At 44.5% G+C, this 15,225-nt stretch overlaps 1 long non-coding RNA gene across 6 annotated transcripts in view; it reads right to left on the bottom strand.

Annotated features, from left to right (window-relative positions):
- Positions 1-15,225, bottom strand: part of LOC309615413 — a 406,281-nt gene that overhangs the window by 27,169 nt on the left and 363,887 nt on the right. For 5 of the 6 annotated variants that reach the window (XR_014236798.1, XR_014236799.1, XR_014236801.1 and 2 more), the window contains one exon: positions 4,383-14,576. This is a non-coding gene — a long non-coding RNA (uncharacterized lncRNA). Of the gene's footprint in view, positions 1-4,382; positions 14,577-15,225 lie in introns of those variants that run through there. The other variant, XR_014236800.1, reaches the window with a different exon arrangement.

Raw genomic sequence — 15,225 nt, 5'->3', positions numbered from 1 at the left:
TATCCAAATTGAAAAGGAAGACGTAAAACTATCTTTTTTCATGATGTTATGACCCTATATATAGAAAATCCCAAAGCATCTGCACAAAAACTGGAGCTAACAAATGATCCAGCAAATTGCAGAGTACAAGATCTACATGCCAATATCAGTGTTTCTATATACCAGTAATTACCATCCAGAAAGAAAATAATTCTATTTACAATAGCATTCAAAGAATGAAATATCTAGGAATAAAATCAACTAAGTAGGTGGAAGACTTGTGTAGTGGAAACTGAAAAACTGTTTTAATTTCTGAAAGAAATTTTAAAAGACCTAAATAAATGAAAAACATCCCATATTCATGAATTAGAATGCTTAATATTGTTAACATGGCAATACTGCCCAAAGTGATCTGCAGATTCAGTGCAACCCCTATCAAAACTCAAGTGGTCTTTTCTTTTACAGAAATGGTTAATCAGTTCATCAGATTCATATGGAACTATAAGGGGTTCCAAATACCCAACACAATTTTGAAAAAGAGAACAAAGTTGGAGGACTCATCCTTCCCAATTTCAAAACTTGCTGCAAGGACACAGTGATCGAAACAATGTAGTGCTGGCATAGGAATAGATATTTAGACCAATGGAGTAGAACTGAAAGTCCAGAAATCAACCATACATCATGGCCTGTGGATTTTTGACAAGGGCGCCAAGATCACTCAGTGTGGAAGGAATAGTGGTGCTGAGACAACTGAATATCCACACGCAGAAGAGTGAACTTGACCCCTTATCTCACATATGTACAAAAGTTAACTCAGAGTCAATCAACAACCTAAATACAAGCACTGAAACCATAAAAGTCTTAGAAGAAAACAGAGGCAAACGTTCATGACCTGAATTGGCAGTGGATTCTTAGACATGACACCAAAAGTATGAGGGATAAAAAAGAGATAATTTGGGCTTTATTAAAATAGCACTTATTTTTATATTACTGAAATGACTGTGATAAAAATGTCATTGATAGCCTTAAAATTATAGCCAGAGACATCAGTACAATAAACAACTACTTTCACTTAGAAACAACTAACTGGAGCAGATCCTATCTGTGCCCTTGGACGACCTTGGGCTGCCAGTGTGTCTGGTGGATTTCCAGCTGCTTCTATCCGCATCTTTGTGTCCGAGGGCATTTAGTTCCTGAGCCATGGAAGGTCACTCTGGTCCCAGCAAGGCAGGCTGGAAGTGGCAGGGAATGAACACTCCAGGAAACAGCCCTTAATCTACTTTCCGAAGTTGCTGGTTAATCGCACTGGCTCCATTGCCTCTTGGGTGGGAAAATTCGGAAGCACGTGTTTTACAATGTGTCCCAGAATTTCTCGGTGGGATTAAGCTCCCGTGGGCCCTGTGGTAGTAGTAGGTTGGATAAGGTACATTTTATCGGCTGCCTTCCCTTCCCTGTATCACTTCACCCCTCCTTTTATCCTGACCCCGGACCTTCCCACGCCGCCAAACTACACGCGTTCAGATCCTTGTCTCGGGGTCTAATTCTGGAGGAATTTCACCTAAACGGAAGCTCAGCAGACGCCACATTTTATTGAGCCCTATCTAGCCCAAGCTTTCCTTCTAAGCATTAGCGGCCAGGAAAGAATGAGCCGCTCCCCCTGCCCTTGAGCCCACGGCAGCTTTCAGTGTTGTACTTGCCGTTCTTGTTAAAACACTGAGGTTTTAGAGGCGATGGCAAGTAAAAGACGCCTGTAAGAGGGCGGCGTGCGGAGCTGCAGCCGCCAGACTCTCGGGTGTGAGCGAAGCATGAAGACCTAGAAGTCGGAGGATGAGGAAAGCGTGAGTCACAGCTGCTTCCCTGTTCCAGGCGCGCGGCAGGACCCGCCAGCCCAAGACAGACAGACGCGGAAACGTACCAGTTAGAAACAAAGCCGTGGGGAATCGAAGAGGGAGCGCTGAGCTGTGTGCCTTTGACCAAAGCAGTACGGGCTTCGTGCCTTTATGTCCTGTCCCATCACAGCGTGTCACATGCCCCCCAAACAAAGTAGCAGAAACGTCTCTACTGACGAGCAGAGTCATAGGTGAGTACGGCCCTGCAGCGGTTGACACAATTCGGTCCCTACACGGGCCGTGACCTCCCAGGCCGGCACTCGGACTGCACCTTCCAGGTGCACCACAGGTGCCCGGGACAGCAGCCGAGCTGGGAGCACACCGCTCAGGAACCATTCTCAAAGCCTCCCGCAGCCTCCCTCCTTCCAGCCACCCGAAGATGCAGGAGACGGGGCCGAGGGGCATCACAGGACGCCACGGAAACTTCCAAGAGCTCCGCTCCTGCCCGCTGTGAGGAGCCAGGGTCCTTCCCGGGCCCGAGCCCTCCCCCTTGGACAGCACCCCTCCCCCTAGGAAGGCCTCGGGCATGAAGAGACTTGTTCTCATTTGCGCAAGGACCTGGGCAACAGAGAAAACTCAGTAAAGCGTAGATAGCTGCAGTCTACCCAAATGTAAGGAACCGTCCGAGGCCGGGAGGCAGTCCCGCGCCCTCTCCGTCACTCTCATTTCATTCACTCGCAGTTGCACAAGAAACACGCTCTCTCTTTGCTGCTCCCTTCCCCGAACAAAATCTGCCGTTTTCTTTCCCTTAGAAAACACTGATCACTTACACAGACGTAATCACCAGAGAGAGATAATAAAACGTTTAAACATTTCTTTGGTTTCAGGCTCTGAAAAAAGAAGTCAGAAAATGTATATAATATTCTTGGTATGAATTCTCAGAGTATAAGAAAGTCCTGAGCCAAAATATGACTTGGCGACCCCAAACCACTTGGCTAGTCAGGGGGGCAGAAAGGCTGGGAAGAAGGCAGTTTTCATGGGGTTCACTGGCTTCAGTAGAAGAGCTGTCTTCCTGTCGGCAAGGACATCGTAAAGGAAGCAAAATGTGGACAGCCCGCTGTTTCTCCGGCCCTTCACTGTTTTCCTCCGATTCGTTTGTTATGTAAGAACCCTCCAGATGGGGCAAGACACAGAGTCTAGACATCATTTATTGGCCACCGACTAGTGGAAACAAGTCTGCAGCCTCTAGTCTTTTCTCCTCTTGGACTTTTCTCCCCAGCTGAGCACTTGTTTTACATTGCACGTTCGGAAAATTTAAATGGCTCTGACACTGAGAATTACTCAAAAACTAAAAAGATATTCCCAACTGTGTCAGGGACGGCTGCTCCCCTTTCCTGAGAGCGGAATCCGGGCCGATGCTCCACCGGGAAGGCCTGCCGCTCCTCTCATTCCTGCGATTTGTTTTCCTGGTCCCCACAGGGGGTTGCTTGCTAGCAGGCAGTACACGGACCGTTCACGGATCACGGCACACCCTATAGTGGGTGCTTCCCCCATGGCCAAGGCTGCTGGTCGCCAGCGTGTTTGACTTCATCCATCTCACAAAACTTTACCAAATGGTCGCCAAGTGCCAAGTGACATGGTAAACCCGTGGTATAATATTGTGTATTAATAATTTGTGAATATTATACAGGCCGTATTCCTGAGATAAACCCACCGTCCATGGTATATTATTCTTCTAATGTGATCCTGGGTCCTATTTGTTAACATTTTATTTAGGTTTTACAGTGACATCCATACAAAACCTGAGTCTCTCATCATTGTTAATTAGTGTTGGCTTTGAGGTCGAGGTGAAAGGCACTTTCCAGACAGGTGGGCTTGTTGTAGAAGGGCCCCTGCCAGGTGTCTCCAGGTGGTCAGTGACGTTTCCAGCAGGACTCCCCTTGGCCCAGGGCCGACCTCCTGCCCAGCTGCGTGTCAGGCAACACCAGGCCTGACGGCCGCATCACTGGATGGACGCCCCCGTGGGTTCCCTCCTCTCAGAGGTCGCCGGTCAGTCTGTCTTCTTCACTCCTCCTCTCACTTTGTCCTCTGGTTGTCTACTGCTTTATTTCCAGGATGTTTAGCTGTATTTATCAGGGAAGAGCAGGAAGAGATGGGGCTACACGGTCCAGTCCAGACTGGAAGTCCCCAGGGACTCGCTTGTCCAAAACCCATGGGTTTTTTCAGTCCTGCTGTTTAGTTAAGTGAAGGAATATTAGACAAAATGGCAACAGTCATAATAGTGATGTCATTAGTATCAACCTCACTGACAATGGCTTTAAGTAGGAAAACATACTTTCTCCATCCATCCATTCCATACATTTATTTATTTTTAACATCTTTATTGGAGTATAATTGCTTTACAATGGTGTGTTAGTTTCTGCTGTATAACAAAGTGAATCAGCTATACATATACATACATCCCCATATCCCCTCCCTCTTGCGTCTCCCTCCCACCCACCCTATCCCACCCCTCTAGGGGGTCACAAAACTCTGAGCTGATCTCCCTGTGCTATGCGGCTGCTTCAACAGCATCAACAACAATAACAACAACAAAAAAACCCAGAGAACAGCCCAGATTCCTCTTGTTTCTAAATGTCAGTGAATCTGGCTTCTTGGTTCTTGCTCAGACCTCTGCACCATTACAGAAAACAAATCTGGCTATTATCTAAACTGAAATCCTCCATTGCCGATTTCTTCTCCATGCATGGCATATATCCTTTCTGTTTACATCATATCCCATAATAATTTTATTAACTGGACATCACGTGGTAAGGGCCACTTTACGTCTTTGAGGGCCTACAAAAGTCCATTTAGTTCATAGGTTAACCCAGACCAGGTCCTTTGTAACAAGTTCTACAGTGCAGGCAATAGTATCAATACAACACTTTTGTACTGGATAATACTTAAACTAGTTGGGCCACCGGTGGAAATCCGTGCATTTTTGGTACAGTTTTTGAGACATGTAGAGGGGCCACAAATGTGTACACTAAAGTAGGCTGTGCACGAGAGCTTCTTCACTTCTTGGGGCTGATCTACTTTCTCAGTCTGGTGAATTTAGTCTGATCCAATAATTTACTATTTCTTTGGGTGAATCCTCAGTGGTCCTTATCCCTCCTAGACAGCATCTGGGCACTTGGAGTGGACCTACTGTAGTCTTGCTGTGGCCTGAGTGGCCGGAGAGCAGGGTCGTCCGGATCTATAACATCCTCAAGTGTCTGCTGCGGGTGGGTGATCTTGTCTACCCGCCAGCCCACAGCCGCTATGGTGTGTCTGATTCCAGGACCATCCGGCCATTGTGATGGCTCTCCTTGCCGAAATCCATGGTCCCAGCCACCGGCCCCGAATCCTGAAGGCTTAGCAAACTGCACCCTTGGTCTTAAGCCCAGGCTCACTCACTCCTTCACCATCTCCCACCGGGATTGTTTCTTGATCTCTGGCACACCGCACACAGGCAGCGGGAACCACAGGCCTGCCTGTTTCGCCCCTGTGCTTCTGCCGCTGGTGCCTCAGGCAGGATGCAAACGTGAGCACAACTCCTCTTGGAGACAAGCAGCCCCCCAGCTATAGCCACTGCTCCTGGAAAGTTCCTAGATCTTTACTCTGTCTGCAGACTTCCCCCTGCCCCACTGGGGTTCTAGTTCAAGGAAGGAAACGGGACCCACGCTGACCTTTTCACTCAAATCCATTCTCTCTTCTTTTTCCCATCAGCTGCTCGACCAGAAGGAGAGGACACTTCTTTCTCCTGTATCAGGAAGGTCACCTTCAATCTTCTACTCCCTTCTGTCTTCCAGGGGAATTCGTTCTTTGGGATCCTAACGGCACTCTCACTGTTGTGCAGAGAGATAGCATGCTCCCTTATCAGTGAAAGCACAGATCAGAGCAGACTTCCAAAGTGTCATACCTGCGGTGCCGAGATGCACCTACGGACTGGGGCCCTCCATCCTCTCCACACCCATGGAAACCCCTCCTCCCCACACCCATGCGCTAGAGCCCACGATCACCCAGATCCTTTAGCTTATATAACATCAACTGGGACGTGTGAGGTGTGTCTATGCATTTCAACTTGGAGAGTAGTGAGAATTAATAGAGATAAAATTAGCAACAGCAGGTTTAATAAGAATACATATCATGTGGTCATTTTCCTGCCCAAGAATAGCAGAGGCATGTTCAAACATTTACCACTCTTCAGTCCTCGGTTTTCATAAAGTATTTTACTGTCTTCCCTAATTAATTCTACCTTTCAACAAGAAATTTAGGATTGGCTGCTATTGTTACCCCACTCTTACATGTCAGAGACCTGAAGCGGAGGTTAATTAAATGACTTACCCAGATGCCCGTAGGCTATGTTGGCAAGGCTGTTGTCTTAACAGGGCTGCTGGCACAGACACCCCAAGAGATGGAAATTTAAGAAACCCTATTCCAGCAGGGGGCACCAGCTACATTACAAATTTGGGTCCACCGTAGCTTCCTGCTGGTGGAAACCTTGCAAGATGGTAAACCCAAGAAGAAAATTGACCCCAAGTGTGCACATGGCAGCCTCCCCTACATCTCTGATACAGACACAGTTCTTGGGTTTTAAACAGACTTTACAAACCAACAGACACGTCCCTAGTGTGTTTTAAAGCATTCAGCATACACACACTACTATATATAAAATAGATAATCAACGGGACCTACTGTATAGCACAGGGAACTCTACTCAATACTCTGTAATGACCTATATGGGAAAAGAATCTGAAAAAGAATAGATACATGTATATGTACAATCGAATCACTTTGCTGTACACCTGAGACTAACACAACATTGTAAATTAACTATACTCCAATCTAAAATAAAAAATTGAACTTAAAACGAATCAAAACAAAAAAGAGTTCAAGATGGGGGATCTTACTTCCAAAGCTCAATCCATTATGATGCCTAGAATCTCACAGTTATACTTACCCTCCTTTGGGTATTAAGACTTTGGGGGCCTCAGTTTTTAAAAGGCTGTAATAAAGATCTCTAGGAAAGGCAACTCCATTCCTAGATATGCTACAGTCACTGCTTAAGGAATTCTTAGGTGAGAAAGAAACAGAAGGAGGAAGAGGGTGTGGTTAAGGCTGGGATGGAGGGTGTGCAGGACAGTGACATGGGGACAGCATGAACTAACGCCCTGCCTCACACTCTCGCTCAGGGTTGGGTCTCTGGGGGTTTGAGTTCTAAACTCTTGCTTTTTTATATCCCATAGATAATATGGCTTGATGAAAAGCTCTTAGACCCGAGTTCGAATGTTGGGTCCATTGGGAGGCTATAGGAAGTGCTCTATCATATTTGATTTTCCCTCCTTCTATGGAAAGGAAGGCTCATTCTAATAGCCTGGGAAATCCTCCCTTAGTATATCACAAGTAGGCACACAGATACAAAAGGTTACACTTTGTCAAAAGCAAACACCAGATTAGCACTTCCCCAATTTTAAAGTGAGTACAGATCACTTGAGAATGTTGTTGAATTGCAGATTCTGGTTTTGTACCTCTGAGGATGGGCCTGAGATTCTGCATTTCTGAACAGCCCCCAGGGTGGCCAATGTTGATGGTCCCTGTGGAGCATGTATTGAGTAGCAAGATGCTACAGAACCTTCCCCCAAAACAAGATCCATTATCCTCGGCTCACAGAGACATGTGTCAAAAGCATTCCAGAAGTCACCCAGATCTCCCCTCCCTTTTCCCATCAAAAGGCGTTTTCAAAAAGAAGTCTCAGAGAGGCAAAATGCTTAAATGATCTAATTCAATCCAAGTGAAATTATGTCCAATGCAAGAGTTACTCCCAGTTCTCCTACGAAATGAGGGAAACACAAAAGTCTCTAGAGACATAAAGTGATTCTGCCTCTTAAACTCTTTTACATTCTTTCCAGTAAGATCAAGATGCAGAAAGTTGAGACCCCTACTCCTTTAGGATGATTGTTTTTAATCTAGAAAAGCAATAAAGCAGATGTTCTGCATTTATTTTCTTTTAAAGGTATACTGATAGAAATACGCCCTAAATATTGTATTATACCAAGTTGATTCAATAGCCTATTGGAAAGTTTATGCTGGACTAACTCCTCATATAAAAAGAATTGATATATTGGGCTAGGGCAGGGGAGTGGGGAAAGATAAAAATAAATACTCTAGCTGGGGAAAAATGAAGAAGACATACTTATGGAAAAACACATGCCACATGTTAGACAATGTGTTAAGCTTGGTCCTCCTAATATTCCTGTGAGGTAGATAATATCAGCTCCATTTTACAGAGAAGGAAACCAAGGCTCGAGGAAGTTAAGCAATTGTACAGGTTTGCACAACTCCCGTGAGCCGTGGAGCTGGCTCGAGCCGAGATCTTCAGATTTTAATTCCTGTGATTACTCACTTTACCAAAAGTACTTCCTTGGAAACCAACAGTCACAAACCTTCGAGGCGCTTCTACACGTCGCGACCAGACAATTCGTAGGATGTTTGTCATCATTTAGATTATATTTCAAGAATTCTCCTAGTGTTTTCTATGTATCTCCACACATTTCAAACAGAATCTGTCCTTTTTGGTATAGTTTTTGTATCGTTAGATTGAGTGTAAGAATCTGTAGACACATACCTCTACAACGGTTGAATCTGCTACATACACTGATGTGTTTGTGTTGAGCTGGACCCTATGCTGGGTGCTCGTGGCATGAAGAACAAGAGGAGTGTTACATCTGATCATCATTCTATACGGAGCCAAAATGGATTCCCGATAGCTTCCAATGTCAGAAGGAAGGGCTAACTTCCTCTCGATCCACCCAGAGACATGTGTCCTCTTTCATCATCCAGGTGAGGGTTTACGCCCTGCAGGAGCACTGATTGCTTACCTAGAAGCTGCTGTATTCCTAGCTCCAAGTATCCGTGGGACAACAGTCCTCAAAACTTCAGGATCCATGAGTATCACCCTGTTAAGTCTAGATTTCCAGGCCACCCCCAGAGTCCCTCATTGAGTGGGTCTGGGGAGCGGCCCAAGGATCTGCCTCGCTAACAAACTCCCAAGTGATGCTGACATTGCTGGTCTGGGGACCACCCTGAGAACCCCAGGCTTCAGCTGTGTGCCCTGTGGGAGAGACCCGGGGTGGCAGTCCCATGGGCCAAGGTTTCAAGTATGTTCATATACTTTTTCTAGGAAGAGGGTCCACATCTTTAATAAGATTTTCAAAGAGGCCTTCACCCTCAACAGTTAAAAACTAATGCAGTTAGAACAATGTCAAAGCCTTGATCCTCAAGTAAGTAACCCAGGAAGAAACCATCTTAATCCACTACACATGCTATTGTATGTGAAGATTTTTAGCACATTTCAATGGAAAACAAGGAAAAAAACAAGAGAAAATTCCCTTTGGCATCATTCTCTGTGTCTACTATTGCTAGAGGAAGAAAGCCGAAAATACATCTCACACACACACACACACACACACACACACACACACACAGACTCTATCTTTACGTAAGAACCACACATATATTTGATAGGAACTGGTTGCTTAATTTTCTATGTGGAAAATAAGGTATATTCTTCCTCTCCAGTTTGATCTTTAACCATCAACCAGTTTCCAACTGTCCTTGCAGTCTGTAAAAATAACCTGGAGAATTTTCATAAAAGGTGTAATTTAGAGCAGAATGATAAAGTCTCCTGTCATGATGAAGACTCCATTTCTATATTCTTGAGGCGCATTTCAGAATTTGGAATCATTTGTCTATTTGACAAGCTGATGGTCAGATCTCTACAAGGGCTGCACTGTGTGCGTGTGCGTGTGTGTGTGTGTGTGTGTGTGCACGTGCACTGCAGTAATGGCCAAGGCCATTACACGTGAATGGGCTGTAAGTCAGTCGGACCCCTTTGCTATGAGGCCTGGAGGAACCACACCGTAGCACCGTCCAACCCTGCGATTTACTCTTTGAAAACTCTCCAGGTGGATCAACCACATGGCAATTCAGTGAGTGACGCAGGAATTGCCTCTGTGAGAAAAATAAGGAAAACAACAAACAACATCACATGTGTGGACTAGTGATGACCATGTTCTGCAAAGAAAGTGTGTCCCATTCTTATAAGGATCATTTCCACCTCAACTAGACCCTACCCATCAGTATCTTTTGAACATGTGATGATTTCTTCTTAGCAACAAGCAATACATTTCCTCACCAAGAACTCCTTGATAAGACCATTTATTATACACATTGGTCTCCTCCTACTTTCCAAAATAGCTCCAATGCCCGTAGGTCGCAGAGTCTGTGTAGAAGTGAAACATCTTCTACCAGCTCCTGTGCCCTCTCTGGGCCAACGCCTTCCCTGTCCTTTTGTCCCTCCTTGTGATCTCCTTGCTGGGACTGGTTTTAACCATCGACCCAGAACCCTGGATTTGGACTATGTGTTTGAGCCTTGACTCTGCGTTTGTCTCTGGCCTTGTCTTCAGTTCTTTGCCAAACGCCGTGTCTGGGTCTCCACCGGGGACCCTGCGGGGCTCCTGGAAGCTGGGCCCCGGTCTCCTCACAGGCCCCCTGCTGGAGAAGTGCATGGGGATGGGAGAGGGACCCTCGCACAGCACCTACTGGTTAACTGCATGGTGAGGGCGTCATAGGGAGGAAGGAAGAAAGAGATGCAGTAAAGAGGGACCATGGGCTCAAGGATGCCATGAAGAAGGGGCGTCTGCGCTCTGGCCCACCTGGGCGTGTTACCAGCAAATGTTTATAGAAAGTCAAGAACTAGGTGGGGCCCCAAGGCACCAGATCTGATGTCCGCGTGTTTCCTTTAACCTAGTTCCACTTGTGCTATTGAATTATGGTTTCTGTGCAAATATTTACTTTAATAAACTTTAAAAAGTATGTTAATAAAAGGTACTTTCACGTTCTAATATGCCTCTCATTTAATTCTATCTCAAGGCGGTCATGACATTTTAAACAATTTTGCTCAGACACATCTTAATGGTAATAAGAACTTTCCTTAATTGGAAAAGCTTTTTCTTCTACATCCATGCACAGTCACTTTGAGACCAAAAAGAAAAAGAAAATTTGAGGATTCTCCCCATTTTCCTACTTGTTCCCTGAAGTAAAGGGTCCCAGCTTTTCTCCCAGGCCAGCCCCTCACGTGTGAGTCGCAGGGCATCTCTGAACGGCGAGGCCACCACCGGCGCCCCCCTGTGAATTAGACAGAAGTTCCTTGGTGAAAATAAAAAAAGGATAATTTTGATTCATCATCGAGACATAGGAAGCAGCACAAGCAAAATGTGTGTGTGCCTGGAACCCGTAACTCCATTCTCAGCAATCCAAATCTGTCGATCCTGTCGAGTATACGGAAAAAGATAGGCTCACTGGAAATGCTACAAAGAGTTTTGGAAATAAAATTTTAACTCAGCCTTTGACACTTACCACACACGCACTTTTTAAAAGCTGCATTACATGATGTTACAATTAAAAAGCAAACATCAAAACATGTTGTCACATGCAAATATAAAACAATGGGCCATGTCTTATAGCATCTGCTTTAAGTTAACTGCAGATGTGAAATGTTGATAGAAATTATTATCATTGCTGGGTGTTTTGTACTTTACATTATATCACAATGTACTTAATTGGTTCGGACATATTTTAATAAATTTGATCTTAATCAAATCAGGCAGAAATGTTCTGAAAAATTTACTTAGTTGTTACTATAATACCTGAATACTTTTAAGTAAAATGCATTCAATGGTGTCTTTTTATATTTGGGAATTTGGGATTTAGTTTTCAGAGAATCTATGAAAATGCCATAGACATTACAATACGAGGTCCTTTTAAAAAAATTTATTGAGATATAGCTGATTTACAATATTATGTTAGTTTCAGGTATACAGCAAATTGATTCAGTTATACATATGTATATTCTTTTTTAGATTCTTTTCCATTATAGGTTATTACAAGATACTGAGTATAGTTTCCCGTGCTATACAGTAGGTCCTTGTGGCTTATCTATTTTATATATAGTAGTTTGCATCTGTTAATCCCAAACTCCTAATTAATCCCCTCCCCGCCTTTCCCCTTTGGTTACCATAAGTTTGTTTTCTATGTCTGTGAGTCTATTTCTGTTTTGTATAAATAAGTTCATGATAAGTTGTATCATATTTTTAGATACAAGGTTCTTATTCCGTTAGAAGGAAATCTCACTGCTTTAATGTAAAATCTCAAAGAGAATTTGGGGAAAGGCAAAAAAGAGAGACAGAAAAGTCCTTTTATTTAACATATTTTCCATTGAATCATATGCACAGCTCCACTGGCTGTGCGTGGTAGAGACCGCCCCCAGCTGACTGTGAAATCCCAGCAGGATGCCCAGTGCCAAGGGCACATCGCTGAGAGAACCACGACGTTCCATGTGAAAGCTCCAAGCACCCTCAAGTCACTCTAAGGTCAAAGGTAGTTTCCTGCGAGGCTCAGTGGCCAATTAGTGTTCAGAAATAAATAAAAATAATGGAAATTAGAAATGCAGTGTTCATCTGTGTTGATGAACATTGCACAGTGCCTGACACATAACAAGCACTCAATAAAACCAAATAAAATAAATAAAATGCTAAGGGAACACAATGAGTTGTATACCGAGAGGAACAATACATTTAAACGAAGCATGTAAATCCCTTGATTATCTGAACTGCACCATCCAATACTGTAGCCCCATGGTGACTATTTAAATTGTAACTCATTAAAATGCAATGAAATTAAAAACTCAGCTCCTCAGTTGCACTAGTCACACTTCGAGGGAGGAATAGCCACACATGACTGGTGGTCTCCGTCTCAGGCAGCTCAGATGTGGAATATCTTCATCATCAAGAAAGCTCTATTTGACAGCCCTGTTCTGAACAATTGAGGGAATAAAAACATAGGACTGAAAATGCTGGATGGAGTGAAGAGACACAAAAGGTCCAGAGCAAAAGGCACCATATAGAAAAGCTAGTTCATGTTGGGTGCCAAAATGAGGCGGAAAAAATACAGTTTTATGGGGACGTACAGGGTGTCTGGGGATCCTTTGTGAGGAGCAAAACTTAGGAGAAACCCACTAAATCATTTAAATCCACCTGCTTTTATTTTGTGTTGTAAAGTACAAAGAGGGAGAAAGCATCTTTTTAAATTGTAGGTTAGTAGAACACCGCCTGCTGTCATTTTTTAGTGTTAAATATAGACTTACAGTCAACACATCTCAGAATGAAGGGAGTGCTCTTTTGTGATACTTGGTGACAGGCAAGAGTACATAGAAATAAAAATTTATGGTACAGGCATTATTTTCAGTTTGGGTTTTCACAGTTTTCTTTCAGTGAGGAGATAGCTAGTCTCATCACTTACGGCTTTTTTGTATGACTTACAAGGACCAGTCACCTTTGTGGTTCTACGCACCATTAAATTTTATCTTCGGTATATTCCCCACATGCAACCTAAATCTCTATTAAGCCCCGGCAATATAATGCTGTAAATTTCTCTGGAGTAGGGATAACCATTCCATCTCTGTAGAAAACATCATTTTTTCCACATATGAAAATGATTAAACCAAAAATTTAATGACCGAATCTAGAAAAGCTCCTTTAGGCCACAGAAAATGAGTTTAATCTGTGAATGTGATTTATGTCTGTTGGGGAACCAAACTTCATCATGCAGCCATAGCTCACAATAAAATGTGCCATGGTACTTGCCCTCCTTGACAACACCTGTCTTTGTCCTCTGGGGGGTATTTAGTACCTCGGTGAGTCCCCGAGCCACGAGACCGTCGGTCTCCACCCTGCTGGCCAATGGAACGCCAGCTATCAAAATTGTTGACCTGTGACTGAAGAGTGGCTCACAAGGAATGTTTTTCTACCCTTAGAATGAGAGCGTTCTGTTTCATCCTGGAGGTAATTTCAGACAGAGAGAGGGAGGTGGGAGTATTAAGGTAATGACCGAAACAAGACAGCCACTTAAATTAAGTCACATACACACGCAATTAGCCAGGACCCTGGGAGCTGCAGCCACTTGCTACGTTGTAGGGTATGTAAAATGATAACTTAAATTTGCGTTGGAAGAGCCAAATGCTGTGCATGTTTTCAAGGAATTGGGGGCACTTTTGTTACACAAGGAAATGTTAATACAAGGTAAGGTCAAGGGGCATTGCTTTGATTCTTTATAGCTATCTGTCAATAACTGAGGTTTAATTGAACCATGTATTCTAATTACTGTATGATTAATGAACATTTACATAATTTCTTGACCATTGAGATACACATTTATAATTCTCATGTAGTACCTATACCAAGAATGAATAAATACGTTTAAGAAAAATACTTCTGTCACATCATATACGCCAGGAGAAGCTAAAACATGATATTTCCACACACCAGTATTAAGAAGTATCTGAATATTACCACTAAGAATTCCCCTCGTTAATAATCACAAATTTCAGAAGTTACAATTCAGAAATGTTAACATAATGATGTTTGTTTTCTTATTCCCTGTATTAGTGATGTAATAAAGTAGTCGCCAAAACACCACGCCTGTCTCATCAGTTTCCTTGGTCAGGAGCTGGGCGGGGCTGAGCTGGGTTTTCTGCTCAGGATTTCTCACCAGGTTGGGATCAAGGTGTCGGTCAAGGCCACGGTCATCCCAGGGCTCAAGTGAAGCCGAATCTCAGCTTCCGAGCTGTGTCCATGGTTGTAGGCGGCATTCGGCCCGACAGGCTGGCGGCTCCATCCCAGGTACCCTCTGCTCTAGGGGGAGAGGGCCAGCGGGCCGAAGGCACAGAGTCTGTGACCCAACCTCAGAAGTGACGCCCATCAACTTCCCCCCCTCTGCATTAGGAGCAGGTCACCGGGTCCAGCCGAGCCCAAGGGGAGGGGATCACCCAGGCTGTGAAGCCCAGGAGGCTGGTAGTGGGGGCCGCCTGTCTCCCGCACACCCACCCCCTACACACCCGCCAACACTGGTCACCGTCGTCTCTCCATCACGCCCCCGACACATGGCTCAGACCCGCTCCCCTCTCCCGGCCGCGCGCTCATCTCCAATTTCAGATTCTACTTTGGACTATTGTGATGACCTTCTACCTACAATTCCCACCATCTTTTTTTTTTTTTCTGCACGATGGCAGTATAGTCAGCAGCTGAGAGAAAAGCTCTAGATCCTGACCGAGTTCTAATCCTGTCTTAATCACAGAAGTGTGATTTGGGTAAGGTCATTAAACCTCCCTGTGTCTCAGTCTCCCTCTAAATGCTGCCACTTGATGGACCACGCGTTGCCCGTCAGCACGTTCCCTTTGCCTCCTGCCATGCCTGGCGTGGAAAGACATCACCAACCAAGTGACAGTGAGGTGGCCCGAGCTGGCCCTGTCTCCTCTGTACGCATACGCTCCCTCGTA

This window comes from Balaenoptera borealis (assembly GCF_965194805.1).
Source record: "Balaenoptera borealis genome assembly, chromosome: 18".
NCBI classification, from domain to species: Eukaryota; Metazoa; Chordata; class Mammalia; order Artiodactyla; family Balaenopteridae; genus Balaenoptera; species Balaenoptera borealis.
The sequence above is the reverse complement of the archived record's forward strand: the minus strand, read 5'-3'. Positions and strand labels throughout refer to the sequence as shown.